The following is a 14,746-nucleotide window of genomic DNA, read 5'->3' as shown; positions in this document are numbered from 1 at the left end:
TCTTCATCATACAATATCATCCAATTCTGTGGTTCTGGTTCTGCTCACTTCACTTTGCATCATTTCATTAAGTCTTTCCAAGTTTTTCTGAAATCATCATGCTTGTCACTTCTCACAGCATAATGATATTTTATCACATCATATACTACTACTTGTTTAGTCATTTCTCAATTGATGGGCACCCCCTCAATTTCTAATTTTTTGCTACAAAAAAACCCTGCTATAAATATTTTTGTACAAATAAATTCTTTTCCTCTTCCTCCCTCCCTCCTTCTCTCTCTCTCCCTCCTTCTCTCTCTCTCTCTCTCTCTCTCTCTCTCTCTCTCTCTGTCTCTGTCTCTGTCTCTGTCTCTGTCTCTCTCCCTTCCTTCCTCCTTCCCTCCCTTCTCTTTCTCTCCCTTCTCTCTCCTATCTCTCTCTTCCCTCCCTTCTTCCCTCCCCCTCATTTCTTTGAGCAATAGACCAAGCAGTGCTATTTCTGCATCAAAAGTTATGCCCAGTTTTATAGTCCTTTGGCCACAGTTCCAAATTGTGCTCCAGAGTAGTAAGATCATTTCACAACTTTACCAACAGTTCATTAGCGTCCCAATTTTCCCACATCCCCATCAACATCCAACATTTTCCTTTTTTGTCATATTAGGCAATCTAATAGGTGTGAGGTGGTACCTCAGAATTATTTTAATTTGCATTTCTCTAATAAGTAAGGATTTAGAGCAATATTTTTTCATATGACTAGAGATAGCTTTGATTTCTTTAGCTGAAGAAAATATCTATTCATCTCTTTTGACCATTTATCAATTGGGGAATGATTTGTATTTTTAAAAACTTGATTCAGTTCTCCAGAAGTGAGAAATGAGGCCTTTATGAGGGATACTTGCTATAAAAATCCCCCCTCACATGTTCTGCTTTCCTTCTAATTTTTGTTGCATTGGTTTTGTTGTCCAAACCCTTTTAAATTTTATGTAATCAAAATGATCTGTTTTACGTTTTGTAATGGTCTCTATTATCTCCTTTGGTTCTAAATTCTTCCCTTACCCATAAATCTGACAGATAAACTATTTCTTGCTCTCTTCATTTGCTAATGGTATCATCTTTCAAGTGTAAATCTTGTACCCATTTTGACCTTATCTTGGTATAGGATGTGAGATGTTGGTTTACCCCTAATTTCTGCCATCCTGTTTTCCAGTTTTCCCAGTACTGTCTTTTTCTTTCCTTTTTTAAAGTAATTAACTAATTAATTTTAATACATGCTGCTTTATGAATCATATTAGTAGAGAAAAATCAGAACAAAAGGGAAAAACAATGGAAGAGAAAAAACAACAGAAAAAAGAAGCCATGTGTTGCTTTACATTCAGTCTCCTTAGTTCTTTTTCTGGATGCAGACAGCGTTTTCTGTCCAAAGCCTATTGGGATTGCTTTGGATCCCTGAACCGCTGAGAAGAACCAAGTCTTTCATAACTGATCATCGCTCTTGTGGTTATTGTGTGCACTGTATTCCTGGTTCTGCTTGTTTCGCTCACCATTAGTTCCTATAAATCTTCCCTGGCCTTACCAGGGCCTTTTAAAATTGGCTTGTTCATTATTTTTTGTGGAATAATAATATTCCAATACCTTCATATGCTATAACTTGTTCAGCCATTCCCCAATTGATGGGCCTCTACTTATTTTCCAATTTTTTGCTACCCCAAAAGGAGCCATCGCTGCCTTTTTCTATCAGTCCTTTTGATCCTCCCCTACTTAGATTCTTCCTTCTCCCCTTTTTGAATTCTGTGTTGGACAGCCAGCTCCCACTGAGTCCATTCCTTGCTCCTGGGCAGCTTTCTGCAGGCAGGTCCTGGATTTCTCTCTCACTTTGGCCGCAGTGGGCAGTATGGCAGAGAGCAGGAACCTGGTCTTTGGGCTGCCTCTGGCCTGTACTGGCCCTGAGAGAAACCTCTCAGTGTTCCAGGCTAGAGATACCAAAGGCCACCTCAGCTGGGGCCAGCACCTGATTAAGCTGTAACTGGGAAACGCTCTGGATGCCTCTGAGAGGTTTGCAGCTGAAGGATTCTCTCATTTCTAATTACCTCCGTTTCTGGGACTCTGTGAGACCTGCCCGTTCACTGACTTCCATTCCTTGATGTCAGTTTTTTATGGATTGCCAATGGTAGGCTTTTGCCTGCCATGTTTAAAGCAAACGTTTCCCCAAGACCTATTTCCTCCCTCATTGGGGCGGCTGATGCTTGGAGAGCTCTGGCTCTGGCTCATGGACCCGTCCCTTTGATCTGCTGCTGGTTTTTCTGCTAGTTGGATGGAGATTAATTCCCCCTGCTCCCCCCCTCAGAGGGATGCAGTGAGATCCCATTTCCCTGTAATCTTTCCCCATTAAGATAAGTGATCCATAAGCAAGGAGCTGCAGCTGCCCTTTCAGAAAGCCCTGCGGTTTTGAGAAGATTAATGGTCTCCAGGTAACACAGGCCCATGGGGAGATTGTGGCTGCTGCAGTGACTCAAGGGTTTCTATGCAAAGCAGGCAGGGAGCCCAGGACTGCTGCCGTTGCCCCTGCAGAGAAAGGAAGGGCTCTCCAGGCAGAGGCTCCGAGGGCTTTATGGGGGGCTGTCCCCAAGCCACACGCTCCAGCGTGGAGATTGCATTCTGTTCCTGCTTCCAAAGCTGGTCCAGAGGTAGTTTGGAGAGCAGAAGCACCAAGTTCCATCCTTGTGCTTCACAGCATGGCCTCCCTGGTCCAGTCTCTTAACCTAGCTGAGCTCCAGTTTCCTAGATCTAGGAGGATGATAACAATTTCTACCTCAAGCTTGTGGTGAGGGTCAAGGGCCTAGAATCTGACCGTTACTGCCCAGTTACTTAAAGTCCATGAAGGAGCCCCTGGTTTTCTGTTCCTTTTCCCCAGATGTAGGTGCCATACTCTTGTAAGGGGTGACTGCAGCCTGTCCCCTCCAAATGTAGGGCAGCTACAGCCCAGGCCCGGACAAGGGCTGCATTTGCCTCGGTCCCTCTTGTGAATGTATGCTCACCTCTGAGACAGCACTGGCCCATCTATGCCAGAAGAATTGTACGTGTTTAACATTTATTGGACCCCCTGGGGAGGGGGAAACAATCAGGGTTTGGGTTGCAAGGGGTTGCAAGATGTACTTGGGTTTGGAAACAAAAAGCTTCAACATTAGTCCATCTCCTTTGGGAACCACGAGCATCGTTGGGCTCTTGTCTGGCTGTTGGGAATTTTCACTGGCCACATTCAACACACTTGTACCATGGGTGCTCCCATAAACGCCTTTTACTTTTTTTTCCTTAGTTTTTTTCACTCTTGAGAGCAAGTTTTGAGTGGATTAATGAAGACATGGATGTGTGTCATGGCTAGCACTTGGGGCACTGCATAGAGCTTCACAGAAGGTATCTCATTTTCATGTGAAGTTCTTTGCAAATCTTCAAGTGTTTTGGAAAAATCAGCATCCTCCTTCTCCTCAACCATCATCATCCCACCACCATCATCATCCCACCACCATCATCATCTTTCTTCCCAATCCTAGAACCCTCCCCCCCCCATTACCTTTATTATTCCTCCTCAGATTCTTCTGCTGGAGAAGGAATCAAGCCGGGCAGGATGGGTAAAGCTTGGGGGGCACAGTTCAGGGCCCACTTCGAGCCCTTCCCCCACCCATCTGATCCTTCAGGGAGCCAAGATTTGTGGTTTGAGCAAAGCGGGGAACAGAGGACCTCGGGGAGCTCCAGCTCCTCCAGTGCTGACTTGACCCATCCAGCCAGTGTCCGTCCCCACACACCTCAGAGTCTCTGTGACCTGGAGGAGCCCGAGCCCCACAGCAGACACTGCCCGGGCATGAGCAATAACAGGAGAAAGCCAGAGGTGAGAAGCCTGGGGCCCAGCTGACCGAGCGCTGAAACTCCTCCAAGCAGAACAAGACGGGCACGGAATCAGGGAATATGTCATGCTGCGGTTAAAGACTTCTCCTTCTTTCCCTGCTTGGATCTGCCCATCCAACAAGGGGGAACCTGAGACCTCACGGGGAAAAGCCCACTGACAGGGCCCACCTCGGCGTGCGGACTCCCCCCCCCATACCTGGACTCTGCGCCAGCCCCTGGCCAGGGAAGTCGGCCTCTACTCACGGGTTTGTCCCTCTCTGCTGGTTTCTCTTGGAACATAATCTATTTTGAAATTACCTGTAACAGCTGCTGTGATTGGGGAGGATGTCACCTCCACGGCCCCAATTTCGTGAGCATTGCTGGGACCTGCGGAATCTCATCTCTGATTCCTCCCTCCGCTCCGTCCGGGGTGACGCCACCCTCCTCTGCCCACTGCTGCTGCTGCTCTGGAAGGGCCCGTTGTGCCTGCTCATAATGAGGGTCACCAGCCATCTACCCGAGGTGCCAGCCTGGCTCGGTGTTTCCTCCCACGCCCAAAGTTCCCAAGGGTGGGGGCGCCAATGCCAGTCCCCCCCGCTCGCTGACCCTTTGGCAGGAGCTTCACAAAGTCAGAGATTTTCAGAGAAGGATCGGCAGATAATGTTCCATCTGGGCACTGCCTAAGAGCTTTCCAGACCAACGATCAGTCGTGCAGAGAACATCCTGGAGACGAGCAGAAGAACCAGGGCAACCCACAGGCTTGCACAATGCACACACACACAAACACGAGCACATGCATGATTCACACACGCAAACACGAGCACATGCATGATTCACACATGCAAACACAAGCACATGCATGATGCACACACAAACACGAGAACATGCATGATGCACACATGCAAACATGAGTAAGTGCACGACACATGCAAATGTGAGCACACATGCAAACATGTGTACATGCATGACGCACATGCACAAACATGAACACATGCATAACACAGACAAAGGAGTAAGTGCACAGCACACACGCAGATGTGAGCACACACCCACAAACACTCTGCACCAGGAGCCTGTTTTGACAACGGGGCTTTGTTGACGTTTCCCACATCAGCGGGAGTGGGACAAAGTCTCTTCCTCCCCAGAACCGGTGGGGGCTGGGATGAGTCAGAGCAGGCAGCGCCCCAGGACTTTCGGCCTCAGGCTTCCAAGGAGCCTTTTCCCCAGGGCCAGAGAAAGGAAATGACTCATTTCTGAGCACAGACCAACCCTGGCTCGTGTCTGAGGCAGGAGAGAGCAGAAAGGGCGATGGTTACATCAGGAGGGGGAGCCCCCATCTGACCCTGGCAGAGCTTCCGTTGGGCCTGGAGCCGGGGGCAGCCATGGAAGCAGAGCCGGAAGCCCCGGAGAAATGCCCACCTGGGGTGGCCACCGAGTTCGCCTGGCCATCTGCAAGGCTGGGGTCTCTTGGAGCAGATGTGGGGCTGCCCGGGCCCCAGAGTGTGAGACCCCCACCCAGTGCCTCAGGAGGTGGCCAGATCTTCCGCTGCTAGTCTCCCCCCACCCCTGCCAGACCTAAGGCTGGGGGGCCCCTGTTCTCCAGTATCTGGGCGCACTCCCAGAAAAGCAGAAGTGCTTTGGATGACACTGGAGGCAGGTCGGGTTTTGCTGAGACCTCAAAGGGATGCCTCCTTGGTTCACGGTCTGAAGCCTCGAGAAGCACTGGGGATTCTGGGAGCATGGCTCCCCTGGTGACAGCCCGAGAGGGGACCACGTGGCTCATCTATGAGCCAGGGTGCAAGAAGGGCCAGACCAGACAGAACCTCATTGGATTAAAGCGCAGGAGTCCACTGCGGTCTCCGCTCTGACGGGAGCTTCCCGGAGGCTGTTGCCCCCGAGCTCCTCTGGCTCCTCGGTGAAGCTTTCTGCCCCCCTGTCCTCCCTCAAGCCGTGGCCTGCTGTCCCATGGACTGTGCTTCCTCTCCCGGGCCCTCCCCTGGGGCGGCCGCTTGCCTCCCGGTGGCCACGGCTCCCCCTCCAAGGCGAGACTAACAAAACTCGGGCCCATCTGCCCTTCCAACATCACAGGCGAGATCCTCGGCCTCGGCCGTTGTCAGACCCACAGCTCTCTCTGGCAGCCCAGTTTGTGGCAGGCCCTTGGGGACCGTCTGGGCTTGTGGCGTGGCTGAGAACGGCCGTGGTCATCGCTCTCCAATAGACATCACTCCCCCGCTGGGCCGATGTCCCCTGGTCCGGGCCGATGTCCCCTGTTCCCCCTTCACATCCATCAGTCCGGGTGCCTCTGCAGGGTTTTTCTGAAGTCATCCTGGACATCATTCCTTTGGACATGCCCTATACCATCATCTGCTACAACTCTTAATTTCCACTCCTTAGCCACTGTAAAAAGGGCCGCTATATATTTTCAAATAGGTTCTTTTCCCTTTAAAAATATGTTTGAGATAGAGACCGGTTGTGGTATCATTGGGTCAAAGGGCATATTCACATCTATCTATATCCCCCCAATACATGTTAGATTCATTTTTAAATATTTTAATAAAAGCTTTGAGTTTCCAATCCTATTCCTCCCTGCCCCGTCCCTGAGATGGTGAGCAGTCAGATATAGTTACACATGTGCGATCAATGACAATATTTTCATGTTAATCATTTTGTATGAGAAAACTTGAAAGGAAGGAAGGAAGAAGAAGAAGGAAGGAAGGAAGAAGAAGAAGGAAGGAAGGGAGGGAGGGAGGAAGGATGGAAGGAAAGAAAGTGAAAATAGCAAGTTTCAGTCTGTATTCTAACAATAGCAGTCTCTCTGGAGGCAGACAGCAGGTTTCATCATGCGTCCTTTGGGATTGCCTCGGATCATTGTATTGCTGAGAAGAGCTAAGTCATTCACCGCTGTTCATCATACAGCGCCGCCATTTCTGTGTCTGATATTCCCCTGGTTTTGCTTACCTCACTCTGCGTCAATTCATAGAAGTCTTTCCAGATAAAACAGGCAATTCTTGGGGGAGGACGCTCCGGCTATTTATAGCCGTGTGAAAAAATGCTGCAAATTGTTTAATTTCCATTTTTTTCAGTATTTAGCATTTTTAAAAAAGTTTTGAGCTCCAAATGCTGTCGTTCCTTCCCTCCTTCCAGTCTCCCCTCCCTGAGACAGTAAACAATCAAATATAGGTCAGAGATGTGCAATCAGCTCATCTAATTTCAGAGAAATGCAATTGCAGCAAATCTGATGCCTCCATCACATACCCAGAATTATTTTTTTCACGGAGTGGGAGACGATGGACTAGAGAAGAGGTTCTGTTAACTAAGATAAATGGAGGCGGAGGGGGTTACAGATGTGGGATGTGCTGACTTTTCCAGATGAGGTCACCGTCCTTAATTGTCTTCCTTTGCTACCAAAGACGTCTCACTAAGTGGGAGTCATCTCCAGATGTTTCTTATGTAGAAACAAACCAGGAAAACTTCTGAAAGGGGGAACTCTGAGGGGAGGCCAAGGAAGGCTCAGTTATCAAACAAGTCTAGAATATGTTATCGGAACTCATATAGAACCGATATCAACATAGCACACATGTTGCGTTCGGAATAAGGCAAAACCGGTCAGAGAGCAGGGACGGAGAATAGTGTCTGGAAGCGTTTATTAAAAAGAGAAGGGAGTTTGACGAGCCAAGTTACTGCAAGATTCAAGACCTGGGACGGATTCTTGCCTCCTGGCCCCCCACGCTCCGTGGGAAGGGAAAAGCGGAGTTCTGCCTCGGGAGCAGATTGAGGGGGAAACGTCTGCGGTGACGTCAGGGGTTGTCCGCTGTCTCTATCCAGGTGGTCCTAAGTGCACGTTTCTGAAGCTCTGCAGAGGACGTCCGCTTTCCGTGGCCCTGAGCGCGCGGGGAGGGTCTGCTGCTGGGCCACGAGCCTGGGCTCCCAGGCCAGCAGCTGAAACATAAGCGATGACACGTGGGGAGCAGCATGTCACGGGAGGAGACGGAGGTCACAGATTCTCAGGCTTGTATGTCGGAGGCTGAGGGAGGCGCGTCCTGGGGCAAGAGGCCTTCCACCCTGCCCCCAGCCCCAGGCTCCTCCTTCCTGCTCTCTTTCCAGCCTCATGACCCCCTCCCCCAAATGCATGCACAGATATCCACACAGAGAGACACACACAGAGAGACACACACACAGAGACACACACACACAGAGACACACACAGAGACACACACACAGACACACACACACACAGAGACACACACACACACAGAGACACACACAGAGACACACACAATGAGAGACACACACACACACACACACACACAGACACACACACACACACACACACACACACACACACACACACAAACACACACACACACACACACACACACACACACACACACACACACACACACACACACACACACACAGACACACACACAGAGACACACACACAGAGACACACAGAGACACACACACAGAGACACACACAGATACACACAAACACAGAACACACACAGAGACACACACACAGAGAGAAAGCACACAACACAAACACACAGAGACACACACAACACACACACAGAGAAGCACACACAGACACACACACAGAACACACACACAAGAACACACACACAAACACAACACGACACAGAAACACACAACAAAGAACACACACAACACAGACACACAACACAACACACAAACGACAACACACAACACAAGACACACAACACAAGAACACAACAGCACAGAAACACACAACACAACACACAACACAGACACACACACACACAGAAACACACACAAGAGACACACACAACAAACAGCACACACAAGACACACAACACACACACACACACGAACACACACACAGAGACACAACACAACACACGGACACAGAACACACAACACGACACACAAACACACAGACACAGAAGACACAGACACAACACAGAGACAACACACACAGAGACACACACAAGCACACACACAGAACAACACAGAACACACACACAGAACACAACACAAACACAACAGAACACAACAGAACACAAACAGAGACACAGAACCAAGAACACAAACAAGACACAACAGAGACACAGACAGAGACACACAGAGAGACACACACAGAGACACAGAGACAGAGACACACACACACAGAGACACACACACACAGAGACACACAGAGACACACACACACACAAATATATATACACACACACAGATATCCACACATACACACAGATATCCACACATACACACAGAAATACAAACATTGACACAGAAACACATACAGATACACAAACACACACACAAAATACATATACACACACGCACAAATATAAGCATATACATACACACAGACACAAATACAAACATATAAATACACACAAGCACATACATTAACACAGACATACAGATACACAAATACACACAAACAGAAACATATACATTAACACACACACTCACACACACACTCACACACACACACACACACACACACACACACACACTATAGCAAGTGCTCAGATAAAGGGGATGGGTCGTCCTTCAAAGACTAAAACCCTGCCCCCAGCTCTCCCAATCCACAGAAACAGCCATTTTTGAGATCATCCTGCATAAAATTTCCCAGACATTTGGGGAAATTTTGGAACCATTTAAAGTTGACCCCCTTGAACTCCGAATCCCCTGCAGCAGCCCCTTCCCATCCGGACCCCGAGTCCAGGTGCCCCAGTTTGGCCACCCTAGTAGGGAGACCAGAGCCAAAGCACGTGTTTTCAAAAGGGGAGAAGGAGGCTCTAGGGCAGTGCTCACTGGGTGGGAGATGCCACTCCGCCATGCCCAGTTCCCTGCTGTTTCTCTGGAGCTGTTTTCCTGAGCCTGAAACTTAATTTGCAAAGCCTAGATGTGGAAGGAGTTCCATCCCTGGCGAGCAGGAGCTTCCGCTTCCTTCCTTCCCATCAGTCTCCAGTGTAATTTCTCTTTTTGGTCCTTTGCCCACTTGTGAGCACAAGGAGGTACCGTGGTGAGGATGGAGTCCCCAGGTGGCAGGAGCCATCCCAGGTGCAAGCGGTGATGTTAGTAAGGCAGCCCTCCCGGGCCCAGTAACTGCTGTCTCCATCCCACCTGGCCCAGGGCTTCTGCTGGAAATGAGAAAGCTCTGTGTGGCCTGTGTTGCTTTTTCTATAGAGCCCAGACTTTTCCTCCTCTCCCTCTTCCTCCTCCTCCTCCTCCTCCTCCTCCTCCCCCTCTTCCTCCTTCCCTCCGGAGGAATAACTAAAATCCATGGTAATACAGCAGGTGCTCATTGCCTGGTGGGGAGGAGCTGGGCCAGCCCGAGCTCCCCCGCCCCCAGAGGCAGGCTAGGAGCTCAGGGCCATTATTCAGTGGGCCAGGACCTCAGCCGGCAGGTAGATGGTCTTGTCCCCCAGCTGTCAGGGCGGCTCCAAAGGGCCAAACCCACCCGCCGGCCACGGAGGCCACCTCCCTGCCCCCTGTAGCCCTTGTTCCCTACAAGTCTGGTCTGGGTACTTGGTGCTTCAGTGACAAGGACTTCCCAGGGGCTCTGAGTGAGCCCTTGCCAGCACCCGAAGAGAAGGGCCATCCCCAAGGTCTGTGGAGTTCTCCTAGTTCCCTGATTCGAGGCCTCCCAAATGTGCCCTGACCCGGAGCCACCCGGATCCTGCTTTAGCTCCGGGCTCCAGAGGAGCAAGGCAGGGGCTCTTCCTGATGGAGGCCAGCAGTGCTCCGTGGGGTCCAAACGGCAGAGAGACCCAGGGGCCAGAGCCGGAGTCCCAAAGCCTGGGCTGGGACTTCCCTGCAGTCTCCGGGATCCGGCCTGGGATTCTCGTCTCACACTTGGGAAGGCCAGCTCTGCCTAAAGTAGGACTGGGGCACAATGGATGCTTAATGGATCTCTTTTATCAAATCTAATTAAATGACTCAAGGATCCGACTTCTCTGAGTGGGAAGTCCAGCTTAGCTCAGTTCTGTGTGGTCCCTCTCAGGACACCCTCTGGGCACCGTGTTTGAGGAAGGAACTGGATGGACGGGGGCGATTGGGACAGGGCTCCCACCCAAGGGCCCCCCTGAAGGAACCGGGAAAGTCGACCCCGAAGAAAAGACCCGGGACGGGAGAAGGTGGTCATCTTGTGGAGTTTGAAGGGCAGTGTGGGGAAGGGAATGCTCCTGACCCCAGGGGACGGACGTGGGCAGCGATGGCTTCTGAGCCAGACTGAAGCTCGAAACAAAGGAAGCTTCCTTGGGCTTCCCTGATGTAGTGAGGTACAGGGGGTCTTCCGCAGGGGCTCAGGGATGCTGGGAGAGATGGCCGTGGACGTCATTCCCACGGAGATCCCATGCACCCCGAACATTTCCCGAGTACATAGACCATACAGGGGGACCCTAGCAAAATGGGTCGGGGGAGTTTGCAAGCTCGGAGGCGTCCGTGCTCGGGCCAAGGGGGTGCCAGCTGGGGGCCACTGAGATCTAGAAGGGACAAACCCCTCCCAACATAGTCCTGGCCGAGTGCCGGCTCCCTGTGAGGTGGAGATGATTAACTCCGAGGGGGACTTCCAGAGAGGAACCCGACGCCCCTGGTCGGGACGTGCAGAGGGGGGCAGCAGAAGGCCCTCCTGGGCTGGCCCTGTCCTCAGGGCCCCGGGTTCCCTTTGTCATCGCTAATGGAACCTCCTCGGAAGGTGGTCGTCCTCCTTCCCAGCCCCCACTAACAACAATGCCCTTCACTGGGGGCGGCTCCGAGGAGCCCACCCACCTGGCTTCCTTCAGCCTCCCTAGTTTAACTTCCCTTTTCTCCTTCCTTTTTGTGTCCCCAGGCTCTCGGGGGATTCGGTGACAGGAACATTTCTCCCGAGCTCATTATGCTTGAGCTGCCGATCCCTGTGAGGCCACAGCCCTGGGAGCAGTGAGTCAGCTCTGTATACGGTCGTTTCCATGGCACCTTCTGTCCCCAGGCCGCTCGCATGTGGCTGCCCTGAGTGAGGCTGATTTCTGCGGGGCTGGGGCCCTGCTTCCCGATGGGGATGGTCTCCGCTTTTACAAGATGCTCTCAGCACAGCACTAAAATCCCAGGGGCCAGAGGAAGGGGTCTGGCTCTGGGCGGATGTTTTCTCTTACTTCTCCTCCTCCTGCCCACCCCAGCCTCATCCCTCCCTGCCCGGCTCAGCCTTCCCACCCCCAAGCACCCCGGGCGCGGAGCACGTTCCCCGACATTGCGCCTCCGCCCGGCTCCTGGTCTGGGCTCCTGCCCCCGCTTCTGCCATCGGCACCCAAGATGGCGGCTTGTGGTGCAGGGGACCTTTCTGGGATTTTGCTTCCTGTGACTTCTAGACATCACTGCTGGTTGCTTTTTATGGCCCGCACGCCGAGGGAGCCCCTCCCTTTTCAGCTCCTACCCCAGAGCTTGCCCTTCCCTCATCTGGAGTCACTGACCCCTTGTTAGAGGGCGGGCAGAATGGCATCCCCAGATTTCAAGAAGTTTCACTGACCACACAGCCCATGTAGGGTTAGAGTTGGGAGGTGCCCTGACCCTAACCCTAAATGCGTTATCACTGAGTTAGTTCTGAGACACCCTGGAGGGAGTAGGTGGCGAGGGCTGACTGGCGAGCGAAGCTGGGGAAAGGGGGACTGCGAGTCTGAGCCCAGCCGAGGATGATCAGCGGACCCTGGGGACTCACACTGGCCTTTTAGAGCCCGGGGTCTCCCCAAGGAGAGAGGCAAAGGCTGCTGACTTTGAGCTGGTGTGGGCAGGTAAATGAAGAGCCAGCAGGACAATGTCTTCTTAACCAGGGGTTGTTCCATCTCACCTTTGGTCATACGGTTGAAGTGATGGTTCCTAAAGTCTTTGGCTTCTTGTCCATGTCTGCTGTGGCTCTGCCTTCTGGTCAGTTCTGCCCTCCCTGCTCTTCCTCAGAGCATCCCTCAGGTCAGTCCACTTAATTCAGTCTAACTGATCTATCCCTGATAAAATGCTGACTCTATATCTTGACAAATGTAGGTGTGAAGAAAAGCTGGGGAAAGACATCTTTTTCTGCCTAGAATTTCCTTACTTTTCCCTCTTCCATTTTCAAAAAATAGCTTAGTCACAAAGAGTTTCATGCAATTCTTGTGGGAAGATAGAGAGCTAAGCCCTAGACAACAGGCCAAGCAGGGGCTTCAGACCTGGCTGGGTTCCAAGCTAATTACAGCTCAGCTTCATAGGACATTTCAGGTGGAAAGTCCCAAGGTTATGAGCTTGACCTCTGTGGGTCAACATTTTCGTCAATGACTGTGTTAAAGGTATAGATGGCTTCATGCAAAAAACCCCCAAATAACAGAGTCAGAATCCAAAGAGCTCTTGACAAACTACAGAGACCATGGAACTAAATCTCAAGAAAGAAAATGTAATAAAATGTGAAGAAAATTATGATGATTTTCAAAATTATTGACATTATATGTATAATAATATAATAATAATCTATATTTTTCAAAGCTACATTTTCCAGCAAAATCTGAGTCGGGAGTTAGTCTTACAATGCAACTTGAAATAATCAACCAATTCTTGACAACCCCGTCCTGTAGGACATACACACGTGAAGTGTGTAGGCCCTGTTCTCTTCACAGAACTCTGGTCCTGTCCTCCACCAAGTCACAACCCCAGGATTTGAAACAATGTAAAAGGGGAAACCAGAGAGAAGGGCTGGACCGGTCACTGGTCACTCACTTGGTACAGAGCGGCGAGTGAGCCTAAGTCTCTGAGATCTGTTATGGGTCACTATGACTGCCTGCGGGTATGTATTGCCATATTAGCCTGCCCCAGGTGTGCCTGGGACTGGGCTTGCGTGAAATCTCTTTTGTAAGCTCAGGATGCTTTCCAGTCTGCATGAAAACTGCTGGGTGGGGGTCCGGGTGGGGATCCTGGCAGGGCACTGGGGTCAGAGGCCACTGTGGAAAGCCTCCATTGCCCTCGGGTTACCTGGCATTCCCTTTTCTTGGAGACTGGCACTAGTCTAACCTTGCTCACGAACGTTCACCGGCTCCCCTTTGATTGTTCCTAGGACAAATTTCAGTTCTCATGTTCTGGTTCTGATGCATCTCCCCAAGCGGTGGCTGTCACTGCTGCACCACCTAGGGTGCTCTGGACATTGACCCCTAAACCCTTTGCCTTTTCCTCTTGGAAACAGTGGCTCCCCTCCAGGGCAATGTCCCTCAAGACCCCCCTCACTGCTCCCAACCATCCCTCAAATGTGTCCCTCCCCATATGTAGAGGGGCGATTCGTGGCCCCCAGGAGGGAAGCAGCCCTTGTTTCACTCTAGCCTCTGCTTCCCAGACCCCATGTGGAATCCTATACACAATAGGCACTTAATAAGTGGCTGCTCAATTTTATAAACAAACTCTTCTGAGAAGATGCTCTGACTGACATGAGCAAATGCTGAGTGAAGTGGAGAGAGCCAGAGAATACACAGCCTCGGCAGGATCGTGTGGGGGATGAGGCTCTTTGGGGCTGTGAGGTGACTCGGGCCCATCCAATAGGCTTGTGACAGAGAGGGCCATCCGCAACGGAGCGACCGTGGGGACTGAGGGGGGGTGCACAGACCAAAGAGATGGTCGTTTGCTTGCTTTTATTTCTTTCTCATTTGTCCCCTTTTTGATCTGATTTTGTTTGTGCAGTGAGAAGTGTAGAAAGAGGTGTAAGGGGATTGCGTGTGTTTACCATGTGTTGGGTTGTTTGCTGTCCCGGGGAAGGGGAAGGGAGAGAGGAAATTTGGAACACAAGGTTTTGCAAGGGGAATGGTGAAAATCATCTTTGCATGGATCTGGAAAAGAAAAAGGTCTGTTAGAGAAACAAGATGCTCTGGTGTGGGGCTCCTCACATCGTGCCACCCCTACACATGCGCTC

Source organism: Sarcophilus harrisii, chromosome 1 (genome assembly GCF_902635505.1).
Source record: "Sarcophilus harrisii chromosome 1, mSarHar1.11, whole genome shotgun sequence".
In the NCBI taxonomy this organism is placed as follows: Eukaryota; Metazoa; Chordata; class Mammalia; order Dasyuromorphia; family Dasyuridae; genus Sarcophilus; species Sarcophilus harrisii.
This window is presented reverse-complemented; position numbering follows the sequence as displayed.